Source organism: Rousettus aegyptiacus, unplaced genomic scaffold, assembly GCF_014176215.1.
Source record: "Rousettus aegyptiacus isolate mRouAeg1 unplaced genomic scaffold, mRouAeg1.p scaffold_m13_p_10, whole genome shotgun sequence".
NCBI lineage: Eukaryota > Metazoa > Chordata > Mammalia > Chiroptera > Pteropodidae > Rousettus > Rousettus aegyptiacus.
In genome coordinates this window covers 68,288,369-68,312,012 of record NW_023416285.1, presented here as the reverse complement: position 1 = coordinate 68,312,012, position 23,644 = coordinate 68,288,369, and the positions used below count along the sequence as shown (strand labels likewise).

Sequence of the window (23,644 nt, the reverse complement as noted above, 5' to 3'; positions counted from 1 at the left end):
GAGAAAAGTTCAAAAGAGATTTCAAAAGAAAAATCCTTTTAATGTTCTTATAGGAAAAATATCATTAATTTCTATTATCATGAACTAAATGTCTTATCTATACCTGTCAAATTTTTTATTCTACACAAACAATATAATGAAATATTTTTAATATTACACTGGCCATCAATTCACAACCATGTAAGAGAGAGTAAGGCTGGAATAGTGTAGCCACTAAAGCAAGAATAAAAATAAAAGAGTTTAAGTTTGAAATAATACAATAGACTTCTTCAAAGGACTCGAAATATAATAATCTGTGAAACAAACCTCTGAGGTCAATTTTATATTATCATCCTAATGTGTATGCACATTGATGCACAGAAAAGTAAAGAAATATGCCCAATGACCCACACTTAGTAGAGGAGCTAGGGCCAGGTTTTAGAACCCAAGCAATCTGGCTCCTGAGCCCTCAGGGTAAACCAAAGCATTATACTATAGTCAACAATAAACTTGAAACTAAAACTGTTTCTCATTAACTACATATTTCTATTCATCACAATCTGTACCAAAAAGATGATTAGAGTGTTCCAAATATAGTCATTCTACTTTATTATATTTATATACTATTTTATTTTATTATAAAAATTATATTTATGAAATTCTATGATAAAACTGATTTGAAACATAACTATATTTACAAAGTTAATTCTCAGCTGCTACTTGCCCCAAAGACCTGTACAGGTTCAGCTTTACAGATGTGAAACTTGTGCAATCGTGCAAGAGTGCTCAGAAGAGCCTCATGCCTGAGTTAATGTTCTATTTTGCTGTCTTTAAATTCTTAATTAATTTTTGAATAAAAAGTCCTGCATTTTCATCTTGGACTGGGCCTCGCAAATTATGTAGCTAGTCCTGGACCTAAATCATACATGCTATTAGAAAGAAATCAGGAAATGAGACCCAAGTTTCTTTTTTCCCCCCTTATTCATACTAAATCAACTATACTATTACATTTATTCAATAAACAATTCTAAAAATTTAAGTCATTATTGATATTGATTTAACATATTTCAAGGAAGAGAAACTCAAATATTAAGGTAGTCTTCACAAATAGAAGCAAATAAAATTATTCTTCTTAGTTTAAAGTGTTAAATTTAAAGAGAGATGACGAAAATGCATGAATATATTCATGCTGAAGATATAAAGGGTAATTTAATCTTTACCCTTTACATGCCAAGTGGCAAGTAAAGGGTAAAGATATTAATCAGTATCTAATGGCTGCAGGGAAGTGCCAGCTAAGAATCCAAAAAGAGAAAAACACGATTACCCTCAAAGCTCTAAGAAGTAAGAAAACACTTAAAGAGGCATAGCATAAATACACTGTTACCTTAAAGAACTGATTTCATAGTTTATTGACTTCATAAACATAGCTAAAGAATGCATACATTTGAAGGGATGTTCTCCTGCTATAGAATTTCAGAAAAAGGAAAATCAGCAAGACAAACACTGACCATAAATACCTAATAGATACCTAAGATTGAGAAAGGGATTTTTAATAATGAGATTGAGAATTTCTGTATAGATTAATGCCTGGAGTTGTAAACGACAAATATGCATTAATGAAATATTTAAGCAATATGACTACAAATATTTGACACATCTAATGCAACTTTCCAGGGTTCTATATTCAGAGTGTGATCTTTCATTGTAAGATGGCTTTTTTTATAAGAGAAGGGAAGGGAAGGAAAGAGTAGCAGGAGGGTGAGTGAGATTATATAAATACATGTAAGTTATTTTGGATTTTGTGACACCGATTTGTCAAAATCAGTCCATATTACCTTCTGGTTTTATTTTGTTTTCACATTGGGACGTAGGACAGGGTTTAGTTGTGTTACTAATGTTTGTTACAATATTCTGATCCATGTGACAAATGTATGTCACAAGTAAAGAAATGAACTGATATTCTGGTAGAATCATCGTCTCTGCATTTTAGGTACTGTGAGTTACCCTCTCAAATCCTGATCACTTTTAGTGGACACACCAAGCACTGTTCTGATTCAGAGCTTTCACATTGGCTTTTGCTTCTCCTCCATTCTTGGTTAATTGCTTCTCTGTCTTTTAGTATTGATTTAAGTATTCTCAGAGCAGAGGTTCACTATTTCTACTATATAATCTAAGTCCTTCTCCCTCTCTGACACTTTTGTTTTGGTTTGTTTTGTTTTTCCATAAGATGTTTTAGAATTTGCCATTTTTTTATGCTTTAATGTTTTTTACTTTTTTGTTGTTGTTGTTCATTTGTTTTGTTTTGTGTTTGGTCTCTCTCTCCAGCTAGGATTCAAATTTGCTAGAGGACGGAGATTGTGTGTGTGTGTGTGTGTGTGTGTGTGTGTGTGTGTGTGTGTTTTATATAACCATTGCTAACGCAATGTCTGCCACATATTATATTTATATTTGAATAATCAAATCATTTCTAATTACAGTTTATGTAGAACATATACCTTTCCCAAAATATTTCATCAACATTAAAAATAGCCATGAAGCTGTTGCTACTCATAGAGATAGGGCACTGTCATTTGTGAAGGCAGAGACCAAACTGTTCATTGATAGAAGGTGGTTGAAAGCCTAGGGAATTGGTGCCAAGTGAAGAAACAAAGTCAAGCAAAAGAGGAGAATATTTTTAAAGGAAGTCCTCTCAGTAGAAATCAAAATTTAACTGCTCAGCAGTAGGAGGCTTTTAACAGAAACATTCACCGTGAGTTGCTTTATTTCAAAATAATTGCTTAGCAGCTAGATTTTTGGCTTTAGAAATACCAAAAGCATAATATGCAAAAAAGTAAGAGGATCTCTATAGACTTTCCAAAGGCAAAAACACCGTGAGTTAATAACAGATACTTTAGGAGAAATAAGAAATGCATGTGGTAAACATCACAAAAAGTGTGATCCTTAGGAGCAATCATCAAATACAGAATGGCAGTTATTACTGGGGAGGAGAAAGGGAAATAACCTGCTGACAGGTGCCAAGGAGCCTCTAATACATTTCTAATATTTTCCTTCTTTTAAAATTGACCTAAATAAATTTTGAGAAAATCTTAAGATGTGATGAAGCTTGTCATGGAATAAGTCATATTATTCTCTACTTTTCTGAATGTTTGAAATACTTCATAGAAAAAAAATAATAAACGGACCTGACAATACCCAAAATAAATATACAAATAATTTCATGAAAGGTTTAAATTAACTCATGGAAATTGTTCTTCATTGGGTAATGGAGCATACAATATAATTTTTTTCCAAATAGTTGTTTGGCTCATCAACATGATCAACATGTGCAGAAGTGAAGAGTAGTAAGTTTAAAGAAAGATAGAAGTTGTATCAAAAAAGACCTGATAATGATGAGAATACTGTCTCTATATATACGACAGCAGGGCATTCACTGAAGGACTTTGATTTGGAGATTATATATCTAAAGTTATTATAGTAGAAATGTTATGTAGGCAAACGGAATCAGAAGATATTGATGATAATGTATCCAGTGAGAGACAATGCAATTGTTAAGCCAAAAAAAAAAATGACATTGAGAATAGGAAAATGTAGACATTAAGGAAATAGAGTTTTCTTTTCAAAAAATGATATTGTTAAAAGATGCTAAAATAGGTCCCTTTGTTTAACAGAGGATCTTTAGAGCCTAGAAATGAGCAGTTATAGAATTATGAGGGCAGAAAACAAATAAAAGAAGCCTAGAAAGGAAATAGATGTCACATACATGAAGAGAAAGTGGAAAATAGTTTCTTTAAATGCCTCTCAAAAAAATATTTGGATGAAGCACAAAAAGCTGAAATGTACTCGGTAATGTAATACACTAGCCATCAAACCTTCAAGCAAAAATTTCTAACATTTGACAAGAGTAAAATCATGTCTTTATATAAAACATGTGGTGAATGATTGATAGACATATGAAATTATGCAATAATGCTTGCTGTTTCCAGTGGTTCTTCAGGAGTGGGCAAAGGTTTCAACATAACTGAATATAGCAGCGGGCTTTCCTGTTACTTTATCAGTAAGGTCCAGTTTCTCATCCTATTCTGAGTTCCAACCATTCCATATTTCTCCTTGGTTCTATATGTTCATTTACTTATTATGTTTACTGTTTGCTGTCTATATCTATCATTATGGTAGACACAAGCCACACATGACTAAGTTTAAATTAATTAATTAAAATTAAAATAGGAAGAGATTCTGGTCAAGAGTGCATGCAAGATAGATAAACACTATGCATGCCTCCTCCCATGATCGCATCAAAATTGTGACTAAATTATGAAATGATCAACCAGGAGAATGATATGAAGACTAACTGAACAGAAAGTCTATAACTGGGGATATAAAGAGGAGATCACATTGAGACTGGTGGGTGTGGTAGAGTCGTGAAAGGGGTCAGTCCCACTACCACCTCTGGTGGATGATCATCGGGATGTATATCTCAGCTGTGGAAGCTCCCCCACCAGAGGAGAGATAAGCCACAACCCCATAGTAAGGCTTCCCAGCTCAGGGTTCCCATGTCAGGAAAGGGAGTCTCCACAAAATTTGGCAGTGAAAATAAGCAGAGATTGGCCATCTGGGTGAGACGGAAGGCAGCTAAAAATCCAAATGTCCTCTTAAAGGACCCAAGCATATGCTCCCTTGCTCATACACATATACCCTGGGCTCCAGCGGAAGGACAACAGCTCTGAAAATGCCTGAGACATGCATAGAGAGACTGAGTTGAGTGACTTCAAGGCAAAAATTGGAAGAACAACTGCCATTGTCCTTTTGTTGAGCCCTTCTCCCAGGCAGCCAGCAGGTAAGCACCATTTTGCCTTTGTTAAACTCTCCCCACACATGGTCAAAGATGAATCTGCACTGGCCTGGTGAGATCTACTTGCTCCATCTTGGGGACTCCCTGAGACCCTGTCCCACCCAACTTGAAAATTGCCTGGTGGCAATTTGGGGTGGTTACTTAACAACCAGTCCCACCCCACACTTTCAGCAGGAGGTTCCTTACAATGCAATCATGGGTCTCCACTCCAGCACTTCAGAAGACACTTTCAGTGATAGGTAACCAGCCACAGACACCCTGCAGTATTTCTTGAACAAATCTCAGAGGCAGCAGCTGTCTTCAGTGTGAGCTGAGACTTTTGTGAGTGCTACAGGCTAAGCACTGGCAAAAAATATGAATCTACACCAACCTGGGGAACACAACTTGTCCCGCTCTGGTAACTCCCTGAGATTCTGCCTCATCCAACTCTGATTCCTCGAGGCTTATTCAGCCATTGAGTCATATGAGAAGGCGGTAGGCGGCCTCAGGCATGGAGGTGTCTTGGGCCTTTTGCTGAGCTGCCCCAGGCCTAGTACTAGTGGGAACAGGCCTTGGTTTGCCACCTGGCCTCTCCCAATACCCTTAGGTCCAGCTCAGGCAGTGACCAAATATGGATAGTTTTATAGTTCCTACCAGGTAACCCTGAGCAGGTCACAGACAGGGGTTGATCTTGCCCTGCATGGGAGCCCCTCCCAAGGAGATCCAGAACAAACACATCCAGAGGCTGGCATTAAACCTCAACAGGGCAATACCTGTTAGCCCCACAAATGGCACACCTAAAGAGCGATCGCAAAAGGCAAGCAAACGCTCTGGGGTGAACCCCATTCCATGAGGTCAGCCCACACACAGCTGATCATACATTATAAGCATGGCCAATACTCAGAGCCAGTCAACTTGAGAGTCAATTCCACTCAAACAACAAGCATGTAACTAAATGTTCCAACTACAACAATGGGGGGGGCACACACAACCACATAGGGGTTACTCGTAGAGCGCCTGACTCAGGTGAGGAAGGAGACTGTGTCACTGGGTCACACAGAATACCTACTGCATAAGGCCAATTGGCTAAGACTGAGAAATGTAGTAAATCTACCTAATACTTATAAATGAACACAGAGAGGCAATCAAAATGAGAAAACAAAGAAATATCCCAAATGAAAGAACAGGCAAAAACTTCAGGAAAAAACAAAACTAAATAAAATGGAGTCAAGCAACATGCCAGATACAGAGTTCAAATAATGAGTCATAAGGATTCTCAAGGAACTTAGGGAAAGAATAGACATGCTAAGTGAGAACTTCAACAAAGAGATAATAAGCATAAAACAAAGACACAGAAACCATAAAAAAGAATCAGTCAGAAATTAAGACTATAATAACTGAAGTGAAGAATATGCTAAAAGGAATGAACAGCAGAGAATCAAATCAATAATTTGGAAGACAAGGTAGCAGAAAATGCCCAATTAGAACTGGAAAAATAAATAAATAAATAGATAAATAGATAGATAGATAGATAGATAGATAAATAAATAAGTAAATAAATAAATAAATAAATAAATAGAAGTGAGGGTGTTTTAAGGGACCTCTGGGACAGTGTAAAGCTTAACAATATTGGTATCATAGGCCTGCCAGAAGAAGAAGAGAAAAAACAAGGGATTGAGAACCTATTTGAGGAAATAATGACTGATAACTTTCTTCACCTAGGGACGGTAATAGACATACAAGTCCAGGAAGCACAGAGAGTCACAAATTGAATCCAAACAGTTCAAACAAATACACATAATAATTAAAATGACAAAGGTTAAAGATAGAGAAAAAAATCTTAAAAGCAACAAGAGAAAGGCAGTTAGTTACTTACAAGGAGCTTCCATTAGTCTGCTGATTTCTCAACAGAAACTTTGCAAGCCAGAAGGGATGGGCACAAAATATTCAAAATGAAGAACAGCAAAGACCTAAATGATGAACAGCAAAGACCTACAACCAAAACAACTGTACTCAGCAGGGCTATCACTTAAAATTGAAAGTGAGAGAAAGAGTTTTCAAGACAGGAAAAAGCTAAAGAAATTTAGCATGAATTATAAGAAATGTTAAGAAAACTTCTGTTAAAAAAGGGAGGGAGCCCATAAAAATGAATAATAAAATGGTGATAACTATGTACCTATCAATAATCATTTTAAATGTAAATGGACTAAATGTTCTAATCAAAATACATAGGGTAGCTGAATGAGTAAGAAAACAAGAAGCCAATAATATGCTGTCTAAAGGAGACCCATTTCAGATCAAAAGACAAATATAGACCAAAAATAAAAGTACAGAAAAAGATACGTCATGTAAATTAAAATGAGACAAAAGCTAAAGTAGCAATTCTTATAGCAGACAAAATAGATTTCAAATCAAAGGCTATAATAAGAGATTTAAAAAGATATTACATAAAGACAAAAGGAATAATCCAATAAGAAGTTATAATCCTAGTAAACATTTATGCACTGAACAAATGATATCTAAATATATAAAGCAAATATTGACTGACATAAAAGAAGAGATCAATAGTATGGACTTTAACACCCCATTGACACCAATGGACAGATTTTCTAGAAATAAATAAATAAATAAAGGAAACAGAGACCTTAAATGACACCTGAGGCCACATAAATTTAATAGTTCTTTATAGACCATTTCACTCCAAAGCTGCATAATATTCATTCTTCTCAAGTGTGCATGGAACATTTTTTCAAAATAGACCACATGTTAGACTACAAAACATGTCTCAATAAATTAAAGAAGACTGAAACTTTATCGAGCATCTTCTCCAACCATAATGATATAAAACCAGAAACCAATTACAAGAAAAAACTGAAAATAAACATGTGGAAGCTGAATAACATACTAATAAATAATATATAAGTTAACAACGAGATCAAAGAAGAAATCAAAAGATATCTTGAGACATATTAAAATAAAAACACAATGACCCAAAATCTATGAGGCAAAGCAAAAGCAATCCTAAGAGAAAAATTCGTAGCAATACAGGACTACCTCAAACAAAAAATCTCAAATAAACAATCTAACCTTACACTTAAAAGAACGAGATTAAGAACAGAAAAAGAAGTGAGTAAAAGGAAGTAAATAATTAAAATCAGAGTGCAAATACACAAAATAGAGTCTAAAAACACAGCACAAAAGATCAATGAAACCAAGAACTGGTTATTTGAAAAAACAAAGTTGAGAAATCTTTAACCGGACTCATCAAGAAAAAAAGAGAGAGGACCCAAATAAATAAAATAAGAAGTAACAACTGACTCCACAGAAATACAAAGGATTATAAGAAAATGCTACGAACAATGATGGCTGAAGCAAGTGAAATTTACCAGACATTCAAATAAAACTACCTTTTCTTGTCAAACTCTTTGAAAAAATTCAAGAGAATGGGAGACTCCTCAGCTCATTCTGAGGCACCCATTACCCTAATTCCAAAACCAGATGAAGATATTACAAAAAAATAAAATTGTATACTGATAATCAGTGATCAACATAAGTGCAAAAATCATCAATGAAACATTAGTAAACCAAATTCAGTAATACATTAAAGATTATACACCATGTTCAAGTGGGATTTATTCCTGTGATGCAAGTTTGGTTCAATATCTACAATCAATTAATGTGTTACACCACATTAACAACTGAAAGATAAAAATTGTATGATCATATCGATAGATGCAGGAAAAACATTTGACAAAATCCAGCATCTATTTATGTTAAAGACTCAGCAAAGTGGGAATAGAGGGAACCTCAAAATAATAAAAGCTATATATGACAAACCCACAGCCAATATCATATTCAATGAGGAAATGCTAAAAACCTTTTCTTTAAAATCAGGAACAAGACAAGAATGACTACTTTCACCACTTCTATTCAATATAGTATTGGAAGTCCTAGCAACAGCAATCAGCCAAGAAAAAGAAATACACAACATTCAAATTTGAAAAAAAGAAGTAAAAGTCATTATTTGTAGATGATACGATATTGTATAGAAAGAACCCTAAAGATTCCATCAAAAAACTATTAAAACTGAAAATGAATTCAGTGAAATAGCAAGATAAAAAATTAATATTTAAAAATTGGTTTCATTTCTATACACCAATAATAAACTATCAGAAAGAGATATTAAGAATAAAATCTCATTTACGATTGCATCTAAAAACAATAAAATACTGAGAAATAAATTTAACCAAGGAGATAAAAAGCCTATACTCAGAAAATTATATCATCAAAGAAAAAACTGGAGAAGATACAAATAGATGGAAATATATACCATGAGAATTAATATTGTTAAAATATAGATACTACCCAAAGCAATCTATAGATGCAATGCATTCCCTTCAAAATACCATTGGAATTTTTCAGAGAACTAGAACTTATCATAAAATTTATATAAAACTATAAAAGACCCCAAATAGCCACAGTAGTCTTGAGAAAGAAGAACAATTGGATATATCACACTACCTGATATCTCCAAGGCCATAGTAATCAAAACAGCATGGTATTGGCATAAAAACCAATGAAACGGACTAGAGAATCCAGAAATAGATTCACACCTATGTGTTCATTTAATCTATGACAAAGGAGACAAGAATATACAATGGGGTAAGACAGTCCCTTCAATAAATGGTGTTGGGAAGACTAGACAGAAACATACAAAAAAAGAAAAAAGAAACTGAACCGCCTTCTTACTCCATATATAAGAATAAATTAAAAATAGATTAAAGTCTTAAATGTAAGACCCAAAACCCTAAAACTCCTAGAAGAAAAACAGGCAACAAACTCTCTGAGACAGTTCTTAGTAATTTTTTTTTTCTTGTATAATTCTTAGGGCAAGGAAAACAAAAGAAAAAATAAACAGCAAAGGAAACTATCAACAAAACCAAAAGACAACTTACTGAATGGGAGACGTTATTTGCCAATGATACATCTGATAAGGAGTTAACATCCAAAATTTATAAAGAATTGATAAAACTACCGAAAACTAACAAACGATCCAATTAAAAAATGAGCAGAGGACATGAATAAGCTTTTCTCCAAGGAGGACATCAGATGGCCAATACACATATAAAAGGTGTTCAACATCACTTATCATCAGATAAATGTATATTAAAACCACACTGAGATATCACCTCGCATTTGTCAGAATGGATATCATCAATAAATCAACAAACAACAAGTGTTGGAAAGATGTGGAGAGAAAGGAACTCTCATGCACTGTTGGTAGGGTCACAAATTGATACAGTCACTATGGAAAACAGTTTGGCGGTTCCTCAAAAAATTAAAACTAGAACTATCTTATGATTCAGTAATTACACTTCTGGGTATTTATCTGAAGGACACTGAAACACTCATTGAAAAGATATATGCACCCCTATGTTCACTGCAGCACTAACATATGTAAGCATTCTATATGCCCATCAATAGATAATTGGATCAAGAAGGGTTGGTATGTATATAAATGGAATATTACTTAGCTATTAAAAATGCAATCTTACTATTTGGAACAAATGGATAGACCTAGAGGGGTAAGTGAAATAAGTCAGATAGAGAAAGAAAAATAGCATATGATTTCACTTATATGTATGATTTAAAGTACAAAATAAACAAACAAATAAAATGAAAATAGACTCATGGATATAGAAAACAAACTTGTGATTACCAGATAACAAAGGGGGTTGGTGTCTGGGTGAAAAAGGTGAAGGGATTAAAGTACAAAGTGGTAGTTACAAAATAATCACAAGGATGTGAAGTATAGCATAGGAACATAGTCAATAATATTGCAATTATTATGTATAGTGCCAGGTGGGTACTAGATTAATCAAGATCACTTCATAAATTATATAAATATCTATCCACTATGCTGTACACCTGACACTAATATGAAATAATATTGAGTGTCAACTTTAATTGACAAATACAAACTTTAAAAAATATTCTGTAGGTTCTGGAGTAAAAATTGAAAAATGACAAAAGCTAAAGACATGAGATTGTTTATAAATAGCAAATGCGAACCTTGGACTATTAAACCATTTTCTCCAGCATTTTCTTGTACAGTACTGAGAAATATAATATCCTGAAAGGAAAACACATAGTAATATATCAGATGACCAGTATATTGCAGATTTATAATAACCGCTAATAATTTGGAAAATAGAAGATGATGCCACTTATTCAATATATTATGATGCTCAAGGAGCCACCTCTATATACAACTAGTTTCTCAGTTTTGGAGAAAGACTACACAGATCATGTAAAGAGGAGCTAATCAACAATTTAGGAAAAAAATGTACACATAGTAGTATCTAGTACTTTCTGTCTTTTGTATCAAACAGGTCATATGAAAGTGATAAATCCAGCCTGCAGCTGCTATGCTGATAAAGTTGCCAATGCATCAAGTTCTATTTAAATAAAAATATAAAAATAAACAAATAAAGTTAAAGGCTGAGTTTTTCAGTCACACCAGCCACATTTTATCCACATATGACTCACTACCATATTGGATAGCACAGCTGAACATTTCCATTATCACAGAAAGTTCTTTAAGATACTAATCCACATCCTCCCACTAGAATTTAAGCTCCATGAAGACAGGGATTTTTATTTGTTCAGAAAAATAAAGCCCCAGCACAGAATAACCCCTAACATCATGTATATTCTTAATAAATATTTGTCGAATGAATGAATTCTCATTCTTCTTCACAGAGTCACTTAAAGAAGATATAGCTTCTGCTATCATAATGGAGTTTACCATCGCCTAGTGAAGAGAGATACTAGGCAAAAAACAAACAAACAAACAAACAACAAACAAACAAACAAATGCAGACATGATATGTGCTATGAGAGCATATAACAAAAAATACTTCTCCTGGAAACACTTTTTCACTTGGTCTCTGGAACATCATAATCTCTTGATTTTACTCTAATCTCACTGGTTGCTTCTTATCTGAATCCTTCACTCCTATCACCACACCCTGTTAATGTTGGAATGTCCCAACATTCAGTTTTTTATACTCTTTATTTACACTTACTTCTTAATTTTTTTATTTCACATAGTCAAGAATTTTTAAATTTCTACTGTTAGTCCAGAGCTTTCTTCTAAAATGTGGACTCCTATATCCAATTGTCCAGTTGACGTCTCAACTCGATTATGCAAAAGTTCTCTCAAACTCATCATGTCTCAAAGAAAAATCATTTTCTTCTCCAAAATCAACCATACTTGCAGGTTTCCTTATCATTTTGGCTGTTGCTTCAACCCTCTGGGCCACAAATCTTGGTTTAATCCACAACGTCTCTCTTTAAACAGAAGTCTGGTTGAGTCTCAAAGATATCTATAATCCAATGACGTCTGACCTCTTCCTAAAATTGTTACTACCACTGCTAAAGCTACCCTTAACTTTCTATAGGAATAATACTTCCACTAATTCATCCCTAAAGTCTCTTCTGTAATTTTTTAATAATAGCTATCTTGAGATACAATTCACATAATGTAAAATATATCCTTTGTCAGTGTAGAATCCAGTGTTTTTTATTATAGAGTCATACATCACTACTCTCTAACCTTAGAATAATTTTTATCATCAGAAATGAACCCTGTGCCCATCATCAACTATTCCTTACCCTTCCCCTAGGCTCTGGAAGCTCCTTTTTTTTATGAATTTGCCTATTCTAGATATTTCATATAAATAAAATGTCTTCTATGTCTAGTTTATAGAGTTTTTTTCAATCATGAATGGTTGTTGGATTTTGTCGAGTACTTTTTATGCAGATCATAAAGTGTTTGCCCTTTATGCTATCAAGATGGCATGTTACATCAATTTATTTTGATGTGTTCAAAAACTTTGAATATCTGGGATAAATCTCACTTGGTTTTGGTTAGTATAATTTCTTATATGCTGTTTTTTACATGGATTTGATTTAACAGTATTGTGTTGAGCTTTGTATGTTTATATTCATAAGGGATATTGGTCTGCAGTTTTCTTACAATATTTTTATCTCATTTCAGTACGAGAGCGATACTGGACTACAGTGATGAGCTGAGATGTGTTCTCATTTCTTCTATTTTTTAGGAGATTTTGTGAATATTGGTGTTAATTCTCCTTTAAATGTTAGGTAAAAATGCATCAGTGAAGCCATATGGACCTGGGATAGAAAATATTTCTGTTACTAATTCAATCTATTTCCTTGTTTATTTTGGTTTTTCTATCTCTCTTTGAGTTAGTTTGGTATTTTGCATTTTTTCTAGGAATTTTTCTATTTCATCTAGGTTATTTAATGAGTCATCACACAAACGCAATACAAATGAATTTTCTTATAGTACATCCCTTACAGATACTCTTTCTGAGGGTTTTTGCTGGCTCACAAGGCAGAATGAAAGAGCAGAGAAGTTTAAGCTTCTTGGGAAAACCATCAACCAAAGACTGATGGAAGCTGAGAGAAATATTATTCAGGTTTCTCTCCCCCTCAGTGGAGACAACTTGAGGTATGTTCCACACCATTTCCCAGAGGTTCTTAGTGGGATTAAACCTGTCATCCTCTGCAGTAACCTACTCATTAGTGTCCCCTGCTTTGGCTGCCTTCCCTTCCCTGTATCACTTTACCACCCCTTCTGCTAGTGCTTCCTGATATCTTTTCGGAAATTAATTCATATCTTAGAGTCTCCTTCTGAAGGAAGCCAAACACAACTATAAGTATCATTTACTTTCTCTAAGAAAGAAAAATTATCACAGTAAAAGAAATGCATTTACTGGTGCTAACCATCCGAGCAATAATTTGTATTGTATTCACCCTTGCAATTTAGATATTAGCGATGATATTAATAAGGACATAAACCTCCAGTACTTAGAGTAAAATCAAATTTCAGATGACACTCCTTCGAGTTCAAGATACTCATAATTTTGTTCACCATGTATCATAAATACAATGTCATATACAAACTTTAAGACAAGCTAGTCATTATGTGGTTTGTTTTACTGTCTTAGCAATGACAAAGACATTTTTCTTCCTGGGATGATTCCCATACACCTGCAGAGCCATTTGTCAACAGCCAATTTCACTAAAATCAAAGAATACTTATTAAATAATTTTTGTGTATACTGTACTTAGTGTTCCCAATTAGAAGCTGAAAACTTTGATAATATATTTGCCACCATTCTACCACAAAAGAATTGCTGTAGCTTACCCAGTATCAAGCATATATTTTTATCAATATACACTTGATAAAAAGAAATAACTTGAACGATACAGTGCTTCATTTGGATGGTCAACAAATTGCCCATAAAAGCAGAGTTAAGAACAATTATAAAACTATTATGTTTTATGTTTTGATAAAATCGTTTTTCATTTTAGTTCTAAGTTTTGATCTTTGATTCTTTTTGATGATTTGGAAATGTGAAATAACATATAATGAATATGTGAAATTTCCTCTCAGTGTTGTTTTCTAATTTTTGCTTCTTTATATATTGTTTGCTCTTATAGTTTTGCTTGTTTACTTTGATTTTTTTTCCTACTAATGAAAATTCATTAATTTAAAAAGTATAGCCCATTTGGGAATTCTGAATAAGAATCAAGATGCTTATGAACAGGATACAAAAAGTTCTTAAAGGAGAAACTAAACACACCCCATCACAACAGTCACTGATTATGGGTTACAAATGAATCTGACTTTGAAATCACTTTAGGCTTTATCTATCTTCAACAAGGTTTAGGACTGTTTTAGTCCCTAGAACCATTAGCAGGTAGATTTGTAGTGCCTTCTCTTTCTTTGAAATGCCTTTCTTCAATATCTAATGATTCAGCTTACTCTGGTAAGGAAGCTTATCCTGGTGAGGAACCTCACTCCCCAAAACACTAGTAAAGGAAATCAATGAACGCACACTGAGCCCCACTGATTTAGTAAAACCATTTGGTTCAATTAACAAATAGCTACTAAGGGCTTACTAAGTACAGTCCAGAGACTTTCTCAGCCTTACAGACAAAGGAGAAAATATTTCCAAAGGGAAGGTGTATATTCCTCAAGGTAACGTTTTATCAAGCAATTGTTACATGCTCAGTTTGGGACTCTGACAACAGAAAGATTAAACATGTTCTCAGAGATACCACTTCTACTCTTACAAGTTAGATTCTTTTGTGAGATTTTAATAACCCTGTCCCATTTCAAGTTGTTAAAGATGGCATCCAGAGAACATAGAATATATTTTAATACTAAGAGTTCAAAGTTCTGGGGATAGGTTATTATAAATCTAGCACTCCTGAATTAATTAGTAACTTGGAGCTTACTAGTCACCAACTTGAAATCCTACTTTGAGCTCCAAGTACTGATAAAAACCAGCTTGACAACTAAGTTATGATAATTTAAATGTAAAAATTGTGCTCATATAAATTTACATTTTGCTCCTAAATACATTGGATATGAGGGATTCTCATATCCAATATGTATTAGAAATAAACTTTTATCTTCTTAAGATAATAAACTATTTTATACATCAACATAAATTAAGAATTCTTAATGCACTAAAATATAATTCATATATATTATTAATATCAAAGGATTTTAAAACTCTATTATATTCATTTTCTATATTAAAAAGAAGTATACAAACTAAAGTACAATAATCAACCTTTTCTTTTATGACCTTTTCATCATCCCACAGGCTACTGCTGTCAACAATATTTCTGTTTATCTTGCAAAATAATTTTCCTATTTTTTGTACTATTTTGTAGGAAAAAAAGCATTTTATGTAATAAAATCATTAACATTGCAAATACAACCCAAACAATTTCAAAAACTCATATAGACCATGGCCTCCAATCATTCAAAATTTCTAGTCTCGCTTTCTCTATTTCTAGTCTTGGTAAAAGGCACCATCATCTTGTGAGCTGTCAAATTTTTAAACTTAAACTTCTTACTCATATTCTACATTTTAATTTTCACTGAGTTCTGCTGATTGTATTATCTAAATATTTTAAATTTTTTCTTTCTACTTCATACTCATTGACAATGACCTCTGAAATGGCCTCTTTTAGACTTGTTGCCTCTAGTCTTGCTAACTCCTGCTTACCTTCCACAATATTGCTAAAGTGTTCTCTCTCAATTGTAAATTGTGCGATGTCTCTTTTCTGATCACCATTTTCTCAGTGATGCTCCTTTGCCTAAAAATCATGTTCAAAGTTCATAGTATAGCATATAAGGGCCTTCACAATCATCTTTGTCTGTGTTTCCATCCTGAAAATTATGGATATTTCTAGATGTTATATACCTTAGCCATACCACACTCCATTTCATTCTCCTTCATCTTTTCTTTCATTGTACTTGCCCTTTACTCTATATAAAATGTCTTCAAGTTTAATCCTCATTCTTACAAAAATGATCTCAAATAACACTTCCTCTATAAAGTGCCCCTACCATCCCTGGAGTATTTAATTAGTCTTCCTGTTGCTTCCAGGAATTTTTACTTCTTCACATGAAATAATCAAATCACATTATAACTTTCAAGCATGAGAAGTTATCAGAAGGTCCTGTGTTCCCCTTACTCTATTCACCCGGCAAGTTGTTTTAGATGAGTAACAGAATATCATAGAAAATGGTAGAATAATACAAAGCAACATCCGAAAAGCAATCATTTTATCATTCATTGTTGTTTATCATATAGTTCATATTTTCTTTAGAGATGTAGGTTTTTGTAGAGAATTCATCGTGATCTTCTTTTTGTTCAACTCTAAATGGATAATAAATTATGATTGACACCATACCAATCCCATCACAATTAAATATAAAATAAATCAAAGTAATATCTTTATGGACTATCTGGACTAAATTACATCTGGGTAAACTATATGATGATAAATTATTGTTTTATCTTAATCTTACATGTAAAATTTTTAAAAGAAAGATTTTAGATTTTGATGCTAAAAACATCTAATTTTATCTCAAGTAGAGTTTAGTTCTCACATTCAACAACCCAACATTTTTTATCTACAACATTCCAAAATTAAATGCATGGAGAACCTTGTTGGCAGTATCATAAATCCTGGATCAGCTTCAAAAAGAAACTGTATTTATAACATGGAGCTTATTGATATTCTAATTTGAAGATAGTACCACTTTCTTCTCCAAAATAAATTTAGTTTAAAATAACATAACAGGAAAAAAGAATTCTCTTTATGTAATTAACTTTATTATCCATCATGAGATGTTGTTTCCTGGTGGTATGTGCATTGAAAAATGTTATGATTACTATATAGCTAACATGTAATTGGGAACTTTTAGAAACGTATGTAGCAAACCTTAAGCACTTGTCCTATCTGTTGAATTCCCATGTACCAGCCTCATTATATATATATTTGGGCAGATATAATGATATGAAAATAACACTAAAGAAACATATGGTCTAGTTAAATAGTGCTAGCTTTACAAACAAAGGCTATTTAAACTTTAGGATGAAAAGTTTATATCGATATGTGGTGTGACACCCATATAAACTTTGCATCTTATTTTATATATATTACATATACATCTTAGTATATGTATAAGAAGTTTAGATGTATATGATACATTTATACACATACATATACACACAACATATTAAGTACATTATAATATATAAATGTATATGTTATATGTGTTATATATGTTATAAATGTACACATAAGTGTATATATGTGTGTATGTATACACATATCTATATATAAATTTGGTGTTGAATTGTCCTATATTTAAATCAAAAAACATATTTTGTATTAAATCTAGAACTTCTGAAGAGGGCCACATGTAAAATGGCACTGAGAAATAGAAACATTAATTTTACTTTATTTCTTTCCTTCTTCCTTTCTTCCTGTTTTTAATACTTAAAAAATAACATATTGAGTGTTTGTTATACTATGTAATACACTTAGATAAAAGACAAAGAACATAATATTAACTAACATGGTTTCAAAGAAAAGAGAACAAGTAAATATATTATTGTCCATGATGTGCACATAAATGGTAAAAATAATAAAAAGGGCTAAGGTGTGGTGTGAGGTGCAGATGGTGGGTGATGGTAAGGAGACAGGAGGCACTGAACTCAAAACTGGGGAGTCAGAGAAAGGCTTACCAAGCCATGTTGTTATCTGCAATGCATGCTTCTTTTAATTTATTTTTTCCTCTAATCTCAGAACCTTTACCTTCTATCACTTTAATTTAATTTATTCTGTGGTCTAATAGTTGCAACCTTAAAAAAAGAGAGCTATTAACTTTAATAAATATTAATTCTTATGATAGGTCCCTTTGAAGATATTTTGGCAATCTAGATTTTTACTTAAGTTAGAGAGAAAATTCTAAGAAAGTAAATTATAGCATCAGGGTAGTCATCAAAGTGAGTGCAGAAACTGGTAGTACAAGAAACTTAGCAGAAAAGATTCACTGGACACCAGAGAGAAATGAAAGAATGAAAACTAAAAGATAACTGTAAAATTAAAGTGAAAATAGAAGTCTCTGGTGGTCTTTCAATATTGATTTGGATGTTACACTTAGATCTAGTTAGGATATCCTCATTTTAATTTAAGGCAAATTCTCAAAGTCATCATTCTTTGCAATTTAAAATTATTTTACTTTGTTCTAAATCCATTCCTGAAATTTAATTGTGCCCTCTTTATATTTTCAGAACAATAAAATAATTTTATTTTAAATTATTTTCTACTAAAGAAAAAGTAAAAATACAAGATGTTTTTACAATAAAAAAGTTTAAAGTCAGAATATTTGAAAATATATGTATGCGTAGAAATAACATTCAAGACTTAAAAAAGATCTTTCAAGGATAGTGATTGCAGACCATGTTTAAAATTTAAAAATTGGATTTACTGTTTATTACTTTGTAGCATATCTTTAATTTCTCAGCTCTAATCATATCTATTATAGCAAATATTTTAATGTGAATATTCAAGTAATTTTTTTATTTGCATTTATATTTTATCCTTTTTCCCTTCTTTGTTCTTATACACTGTTATTAACAGTCAATTTATTTCCCCTTCCCTAAATTCAGTTTCTAGCAGTGCTTCCTATAAAATATATATATATATATATTTGTTATATAAACTTGTAAGTTGATACATTTGAGGTTCCTCCAGAAAATTATTCCCATTTGTCCACCCGTACTGCTCCTGCCATTTCTGGTAGTCTTTTAAACTGCTGTCTCAGGCAGTTTCAAAAGGCAGCTGTGGTACAACCTCAACTAATAGATCAAAGGGATTCTCCTCATGTTTGCTCTCACTCAGCTCAGAAATTGGGACTCTCACCCTTTTCCTGTAAGGGCAGAGAATCCCTAATAAATGAGCCATTGCATCTCATGTGATAAAAGTACATCTAGTTTATCATCACAGGGATAGTTATAGCTAAATCAAGGTATTTCATTTGTGTCTTGATACTCCTCACCTGCAGCTCTTGTATTAGGAACCAATACAACACTTCTGAACTCTTAACTGTTCAGAGTTCTGAAGTGAACTCTTAACTAAACTCTTAACTGATAAAAATATCTTAGTCTACTCCCTTCCAAGGTGCCTTCCACCCACGCCAACACTTTGCTTTCTTTCTCATTTCTCTGATGAGTCATATTAGTACTGGCAATTTATATTAAATACTTCAATACTAATTTCTTTTCACTTTTGCCAGTATTGTCTTAATCTGAATAGTCCTTATAACTATAATTGTTCACTTCTGAAATATCTTCCTGATATTTCAGTACACTAAACAACATTTTTTTTTAGGATTAAACATCTATCATGCTTTTAAAATACTCCAAAAGATTTTCTTTCTAAATGATGCTTTAAACAGCAGTCGTCCTTTCTTTTGTAAGCACAGTGAAGAAATAATATATCCTTTGGGGTCAGGCTATGCTCAATTTCCCCCCTAGTAGACCTTTTAACTGCAAATAACTTTTCTTAAATTGATTCTCAAATTTCTTTTTAAATCACAATTATTATTAAATTAAAGAAAACAAGACAAGAATTTCTACATGTACAAAGCATTTACTTAAGTACTTCCTGCAGGGTAGCTCATTTAAGTACGTAGGATTCCTGATTTTCCCTTTGCCAAAGATCCCTGCTGGGCACAAGAACTCTCAAATAATCAGGACTATGCTAGGCACAGCACTATCAGAGCACTATTGGAAAAAAAAATACATTATAGTCTGATATACTATGTTTTCTGCCTTGTTTTCACTTATTTATAAGATTCTGCATTACTTTAAAATATGACTAGGTCAATTAGAATGACAGTTCAATAGTAAAACTCTTGAGGACTCCAAATGCATGCTTCATCAGCTTATTAGACCATTTACTACTAATTGTGGTTAACAGTTCTGTTTACATTTGTATCCATTATTTCTATAATAGCACTAATGTATTGCCTATTCCAGAGTCATGAGGACTCATCTCTGTCTTCATTGAACTTGCTGAAATGTGACATCTCCTGATTCATAAAGTGCAAACTTCATATCTCTGTTAATTGTTATTTGGATCATGGCACTCAGTGTTCCTGCCCATAGCTGTCTTCATGAAAGGATACCACTTCCTTCCTGATTCACTCTTTAAACTCCTAAAATGAATTTCTTCAACCACTGCTCTACTGTGCTCATCGGAAAGCCTTAATAATGCCAGAGTTTTCTGAAAATCAAAGTCAGCTTGTAATCTCCTCACTCAGGACTTCTAATTTTATCTTCCTGTTCAGTCCTTCTTTACGGATTTACCAAAGCCAATCTACTTTTTGATTTTCTGACTTTCTTGATATCTCCCATTTTGCCACAGCCTCTTTACACCCGTGTCCAGGCAGAGATCTTCTTTGCAATTATCTGGGGGTATGAGGTATGGCAAGCTCACTGAGGATAAAGTGGCCACTATTTTTCATCTTCCCAAATTTATAATATCTAACAGCTCCTCTCCTTGATGTTTATCAAGCAATAACAGTATTTGTAACAGCAATATCAGGATAAGTATGCCTTTGAAGAATATAGAGCCTGCATATCAAAATCACTTCTGAGATTCACATGAACCCTGGGTCTGCATAAATTGTCACAGGACAATCAGGAACAAATCTAATGGTTTCAGAATTAGCATATTCTATTTTTCTAGGGAGACAAAAGGAACAAGACATAACTGCCATCCTATGGAGGTCTGATCTAGTGTTAGGGGGAACCCTTATTCCCCATTCCTCACATTGTCATGTACCTTTCCCTCTCTAGAGGGAACAATATTGAAATAACACTTCCAGCCCCATTCTCTACCTATTTATACCTCCCCTAAGAGAGAAGTAACTTTTGTGACAATAAAATAGGGAAAAGGAACTGAACATGCTTAGCTTTGCCACTTTCTTTGATTTAGGGCCTACCTGCCCCAGAAGATCTGTCTTGTCTTCTATTCCTAATCCCTGTGATAAGCACACAACATGGAGCATAGACTTGTATCTGGAGATAGATCTGAGAGTATCCCTTCCTGGATACACTTTTGAGATTCTACACATATGAAAGAGTAACCAGGGGTGTGTGTGTCTATCTTTAGGCCCAAATACTGCCTGGAATGAAGACTTATGGAGGATGATTCTGACAACATATCTAAACCATATTCCCCAACTTAGCTGTGTCTGTAACAAAACTGATATTCTTAACTTCATATGTGTGTTTTCTATGTCTAGTTTTTGTTTGAATAGGAATTTAAGAGAAGAATAAAAGAGTCTTACTACTTGCTTCATAGATCCTCAACAGCTAGAGAAAACAATTATGCATGCTTTTCATTCAAAATGTTGTTTTTACTTGATTGGATTTTGTTGATTTTAAGGACTTCACTTTGAATCTGAATTCTGTCACTAACTACATAACATTAGGCAAGTTATTTAAACTCTTACTGCCTTAGATTCCTCAATTGTACATTCAACTAATATTTAACGAGCACATACTGTGTACTAGACACTGTTCTAAGGTCTGAGGGCACATACCGAAAAAGAAAACTAAAATGTCTACCTTCATGGAGCTTTCATTCTGTAAAATTGAAATAATTCTACGACCTAGGGTCAGTGTGAGGATTAAATGCATTATTATATAAGATGTACTTACAGTAGTGTCTGGAGAATAGTAAGCTCTCAATAACTAATGATGATGATGACAATAATGATCTTTGCTTCACTTAGGGAAATAATGCCAATTCTAGCTGAATAATTCTTGCTATTAATGCAGTTTTTCTTTCTCTGTGATGGGCTCTGAGCTTTAGGATGTCCCATGATGCAATGACGATTCTCAGATGAAATATTTTACAACTTCTGATTTCTAAATTCTACTCTGAAACCCTACATTCAGCTCCTTAGAGGTTACTGTTATTTAATATGCTATGCTGTATCAGGAGGAATTATTTTCTGACTTTGAAAGTACAGGGTTTTCAACTTGTGTCTGTGTTTTGTTTTGCAACATTAAGGTCAAACATTCTTTGTATATGGTACTTTTAATTAGATTGTGGTAGGCAATATTAAAAAAATTATTTTCTCATACTCTTCTTTGGGACAGTAGGACACTGCTAAATAAATATATCTATGAATTCAACAAAGTCTTTGCCAAACAGAATTGAAATTTCTTTAAGAATATTCTATAATGGTACAGTCACCATGGAAAACAGTCTGGAGTTTCCTCAACAATTAAAAATAGATATACCTTTTGATACAGCAATTGAACTTTTGGGTATTTATCCAAAAAAAACCAAAACAATAATTAGTAAATATCTACACACCCTTATGTTCATTGCAGCACTATTTACAAAAGCCAAGATATGGAAGCAACCTAAATGCCCATCAACAGACAATTTGATAAAGAAGTTTTGATTCATGTATACAATGGAATATTACTCAGCCAGTAAAAATATGAAATTCTACCATTTGCAATGACATGGATGGTCTAGAGGTTATGTTGAGTGAAATAAGTCAGACAGAGAAAACTAAATTTCCATAAAATTTCACTTATATGTGGACTCTAAGGAACAAAAAGAACAAACTAATCAAAAATAGACTCACAAATATAGTGGACAATTTTGGTGATGGACCGAGGGGAGGGGAGTTTGGGGGACTAGGAAATGGAGTGAAGGGACAAATTAGTAGTTGATAGATAGTCATGAGAATGGAGAGCACAGCATAGCAAATGCAGTCAGCATTAATGTAATGGTTATGTGTAGAGCCAGAGGAGAGAAAGAGGAATCAGGAGGATCATTTCATAAACTATATAAACATCTAACCAATGTACTATATACTTGAAACTAATAACAAAATAATTTAAAAAAAAAAGAATATTCTAATCATTACCTAAAGTTATTGGCTAGTTAGGGATTCCAGGCTCACATGTTTGCTGGGTTGGCTTAAGCATAGAAATGGCTACACTAGCATACTCTTGTCCTTAGGTCCAAACATGGCTACTGATTCCAATACAATTAATTTAGATTTTTATCTCAAAAAGAACTCTCTGCATATCCTTCCATCAAAGAGTCTTTTCATCTACATGCAACACCAGTTATAAAGCTTTTATGTACTAGTTTGATTACTTATTAGAATTTGTCCACTTATAGTCCTGTTTAATCATCTGTGACAGATTCATTTCTCTCAGCCACATTAATGTACTATACATAAGAAATGATTAATTGTTTTCACAGATAATGAATAACTATCAAACACAGCTCATTCCTTCATCCATTCATTCAACCACCAAAATGCATGTCTGCAATTTTCCAAACATTGCGATCTGCAATTTTATCTTCATTTTGAAACAGGAAATTAAA

At 33.1% G+C, this 23,644-nt stretch overlaps 1 protein-coding gene across 4 annotated transcripts in view; it reads right to left on the bottom strand.

The window, feature by feature from the left end:
- GABRA2 (gamma-aminobutyric acid type A receptor subunit alpha2) overlaps positions 1-23,644 on the bottom strand; it is a 120,418-nt gene that overhangs the window by 69,067 nt on the left and 27,707 nt on the right. The window lies entirely within an intron of this gene.